The 4963-nt window shown below is 40.1% G+C and overlaps 1 pseudogene; it reads right to left on the bottom strand.

Annotated features, from left to right (window-relative positions):
* Positions 1 to 435: 435 nt before the first annotated feature.
* LOC100152473 lies at positions 436 to 1416 on the bottom strand (annotated as a pseudogene).
* Between the last annotated feature and the right edge of the window lie 3547 nt (positions 1417 to 4963).

The raw sequence follows: 4963 nt of genomic DNA, 5'->3' as shown, positions 1-4963 counted from the left end.
TTGCCAGAATTTGTGGTCTTGGGGAAGAATTTATAGTCCTACACTGTGCTTCTATTGGGCTTTCTTCTAGAAGCCAGCTGTTTGCTGTCATTTTGATGTTACCAACTCTGGGTTGAGTCTTCCTGGATACATATACCTAAGCATCAAGTCAGCTGGTAGGGACTGCTGTTCACTCCCTCTCTTCAGAATGCAATTCTGGCCTTGGTCAGTTGGCCCTATTTCAGTCCTGCAAAAGTCTAGGACTTCATTTACTTGCATTTCTTGGAAGGCAAAACATCTTGTCTTGAATGAACTTTTCACATTTATAGTGGACACATGGAGGAAAGAAAGCACATTGAAAGTCTTGGCCTCTCATTTAGGGAAGGACTTTTTATGGGGTGGAACATCTTCCACACCCATCAAATCTGCACAAGTCCTCCTTTATGTCCCTGTTGCTCAGGCTATAGATAAAGGGGTCAGCATGGGGGTGCCTGTCATGTATACCACAGAGGCCACCATTCCAGTGTCTGCAGAGTAGGAGGAGGAGGGTTTGAAGTACACCAGAAAGAGGGTCCCATAGAAGAGAGTGATGACTGTCAGGTGAGTGTCACAGGTAGAGAAGATTGTGTTTGTTCCCCCAGGAGAGGGGACCCTGAGGATAGGGTGGATGATGTGGGCATAAGAGACCAGGACACAGGTGAGAGGGACCATGCCTGAGAGTGATCCTGCTGCAAACATCATTACTTGAAAAATGTGGGTGTCTGTACAGGCAAGTTTGAGGAGTGGGTGAAGATCACAGAAGAAGTGTAGGATGGAATGAAAGGAACAGAAGGAGAACCAAGACATGAGAGTGAGTGAGCAGGCCATGAGATGGTTACAGAATCAAGATGTGGTGACTAGCAGCAGGCACCACTGGGTAAAATGATTAGGGTGTAGTGAAGAGAGAGGCAGATGGCCATGTAGTGGTCATATGCCATCACAGCCAGCAGGAAGTCATCCAGCAGGGCCAATGCTATGAAGAAGTACATTACATGAGGAACCCAGTGTAGGAGATGGTGTGGTGCTGTGTCTGGATGTTGACCAGCACCTTGGGGACAATGGTTCAGGAGAAGCCAGTGCCAACAAAGGATTGGATGGCCAGGAGTAAGTACATGGGGGTGTGGAGGTGAGGGTCATAGCCAATGGCCAGGATAATGATCAGGTTCCCCAGTACAGTGACCAGGTACATGGCCAGGAAGAGCCCAAACAGGAGAGGCTGCTGGTCTGGGTGTGGAGAGAAGTCCAGCAGCAGGAGGTGAGAGATGCTGGTTTCATTTCTATTTTTGTTCTAAATTAAAGAAATTAGAGCAGAATCTTTCTTAAATAAAAATAGGCTGTCAATGTTAGCATCCAAGGACATTGATCTATTTTTCTCTTACCCTTGAAAAGGTCACTGAGATTCACTAGTATGTATAACTTTTAATTTGCAAAATATACAAAGAGGACAGTGGACTCTGATAATAATTCATCAGGGTAGAGTGTAATTTGAGGTTTGGACTCCTGTAATATGGAAGGTTTTCCCCATGGATGTTCTGAATGAGACTGGCCTGGTGTTCATCTGGATAAATGTTTCCAAGTTCAGTTCCCTTAATAAAACCTATAGAAAACTCATTTAAATATCTTGACTTATTGCTATGCTTACTTGTATTTCATGTACATACTATGATTTGTTGGGCAAAATCAGAATCTGTGTGTATGTGAATGTGTGTTCACAAGCGCACACATCAAGGGAGATGGAAGAAAGAATAGTTTCTTCAGAGAGGAGCCAGCTGGGTCTCAGAGGTCTCTGGCTGTGCTGGGAACTCTCTGGGCCCCTTTGCTTTGAAGACCCTTCCCGTGAATATGTGTGGCTAGGAGAACAGTGCAAACTGAAAAGCACTTTATCATGAAAGGCACACCATTTTCATTTTTATCATCAACTTCCTCCTCCTCATATTTTGTTTGAATACCTAGGCTTTGGCCTCTGGAGATGGGGTGGGAATCATTTTTCTGTTCATTATATTCATTCTGTCTTTGGTTAATTACTTCTCACTGCATCTCTGATTCTGGATTTGTACCATATGTATCTACCTCATAGACTCACTAGCATCATTCCTGAGATAATGTATGTGGAGGGCAGGCTGTGAGCAAGGACAGTGATGTTACTGTCACTGTTAGTCACAGGTGATGAAATGTGAATGAGGGACACAGGATGTGGTGACAAAACTCTGGCTTACCTGCTCTACTGCTCTGTTCCTCATGTTCCTTTTCAATTGGAGGGAAGTTTTAGTCCCTTTGAAATTTGCTTTTCTCCTCTGTAAGATGTAGATAATATCCCTACCTGATAGGATTGCTGAAGAGACCAAAGGCTGAAACTCATGTCAGTTTCTTCATGAATCATGATTTGCAGTTAAGATGTGGAATTCAAATGACCTGTGTAATGGTGTGGGGGGATAATGTGATCAGTCAGTGGTAGCCGTGTAAGTTTAAGGTTGTGAGTAAAAATATAAGACATCTCTGGAGTCTGCAAGTTTCCATACTCTTTACACTTGAGATCTTGAGAAAGTTAGAAATTTTTCAGGTTTAGTTTCTTCATTGGCTCAATAGAATAATGCTGGTGTTCATTGTATAGAGTTATTATGAGGAGTAATTTGATAATGATATAATATTTAGATCAAGACTGACAGTGGTTAAGGAATCCAACTAGGAATGATGAGGTTGTGGGTTTGATCCTTGGCCTTGCTCAGTGGGTTAGTATCCAGCATTGCTGTGAGCTATGTTGTAGGTCATGGATGCAGCTCAGGTCTGGCATTGCTGTGGCTCTGGTGTAGGTCAATGTCTACAGCTCTGTTTAGATCCCTAGCCTGAAGCTCCATATGCCACAGTAGCGGTCCTAGAAAAGGCAAAAAGATTAAAAAGAAAAGACAAATACTAAGCACTCATTAAATATGATCTATTATTACTATTGATTATTGGAAAATATTTTTAATATTATTAAAATACTTAATAATTGAAATATTTAATTATTATTATTACTAAACTTTTTTTTTAAATTAAGCTCTTGTGTCATTTTTGTGGCCCTCGTCACTGCATCATCATCATCACCATTGTCATCAGCCCATCAACACCACACTGGAAAGCTTTAAACCCTACTTGGAACTATCCATCAAAAAGGATTATTTTGGCATCCAGAAACCAAGTCACATTTACTGGGTTGAATAACATAATTATGAGACTCCAACTTATTAAGTATATCATAGGAATAAATAACTCCATCTTAGATAGTTATTTGCTAGATCAAATTTTAAGAAAAAGAAAGGATGTGAATGAGTTTGATAAATGTTAAATATAAGTAGAGGCATAAGTTAGTGGTGTTGACTTGGTGTGGTGGCTGAGAGTGATACTGGAAAGCATGCTTTTTCCGCTGGACTGAGAGTGAATTATGCTCTGTTATTTCACAGGTGCCATGTCCTGTTCACTGATGGGACTCATGGAAGGGTGGTCTGAGACCCATTGTCCACAAAATTCAATTCATGTTGCTGAAAATGGAATTATTTTGTTCTTTTATGACTGAGTAGTATTGAATTGTGTATATATACCACATCTTCCTAATACAATCTGTCAGTGGACATTTGTATTGATTCCATGTATTGGCTATTGTGAATAGTGCTGCAATGAACATGCTGGTGCATGTGTTTTTTTAAGGAAAGTTTTGTCCAGATATATGCCCAAGAGTGGGACTTCTGGGTCATATGGTAGTTCTATGTATAGTTTTATAATGTACCTAAATACTGTTCTTTGTAGTGGTTGTACCAGCTTCCATTCCCACCAACAGTGGAGGAGGGTTCTGTTTTCTCCACACTCCCTCCAGCATGTTATTTGTGCACTTATTAATGATTCCCATTCTGATGGTGTCAGGTGGTATCTCATGGTAGTTTTGATTTAAATTTTTCACTGATTAGGGATGTTGAGCATTATTTCAAGTGCTTATTGGCCATCTGTATATCTTCCTTGGAGAAATGTGTATTTAGGATTTTGCCAATTTTTTAATTGGGTTGTTGGCTTTTTTGCTGTTTAGTTGTATAAATTGCTTGTATAATTTATAGATTAGGCCCTTGTCAGTTGCATCATTTGAAATTATTTTCTCCCATCCTGTACGTAGTCTTTTTGTTTTCTTTTTGGTTTCCTTTGCTGTGCAAAAACTTGTCATTTTGATGAGGTTCCATTGGTTTATTTTTGCTTTTATTTCTCTTGCTTTGGGAGACTGACCTGAGAAAACATTTGTGAGGTTGATGTCAGAGAATATTTTGCCTATGCTCTATTCCAGGAGTTTGATGGTGTCTTGTCTTATATTTAAGTCTTTCAGCCATTTGGAGTTTATTTTTGTGCATGGTGTGAGGGTGTGGTCTAATTTCATTGCTTTGCATGCAGCTATCCAGGTTTCCCAGCAATTCTTGCTGAAAAGACTGTCTTCCCATTTTATGCTATTGCCTCCTTTGTCAGAGATTAAGTGATCAAAGGTGTCTGGGTTTATTTCAGTGTTCTTTATTCTGTTCCATTTGTCTCTCTGTCTGTTTTGATACCAGTATCACACTCTCTTGATGACTGTGGTTTGTAATACCGCTTGAGGTCTGGGAGAGTTATACCTCCTACTTGGTTTTTGTTCCTCAGAAATGCTTTGGCAATTCTGGTTCTTTTGTGGTTGCATATAAATTTTTGGATTGTTTGATCTAGTTCTGTGCAAATTGTCCTGGGTAATTTCATAGGGGTTGCATTGAATGTGTAGATTGCTTTGAGTAGTATAGCCATTTTTAAAATACTAATTTTTCCAACTCAGAAGCATGGGATATCTTTCCATATCTTTACATCTTTTATTTCCTTGATTAATGTTTTATAGTTCATGGCATAGAGTCATTACCTCCTTGGTCAGGTGTATACCCAGGTATTTGATTTTTTGGGGTGCCAT

The sequence above is a fragment of the Sus scrofa genome, unplaced genomic scaffold (genome assembly GCF_000003025.6).
Source record: "Sus scrofa isolate TJ Tabasco breed Duroc unplaced genomic scaffold, Sscrofa11.1 Contig59, whole genome shotgun sequence".
Classification (NCBI taxonomy): domain Eukaryota; kingdom Metazoa; phylum Chordata; class Mammalia; order Artiodactyla; family Suidae; genus Sus; species Sus scrofa.
Note: the sequence above shows the minus strand (reverse complement) of the source record. Positions and strands in the feature narration are given on the sequence as shown.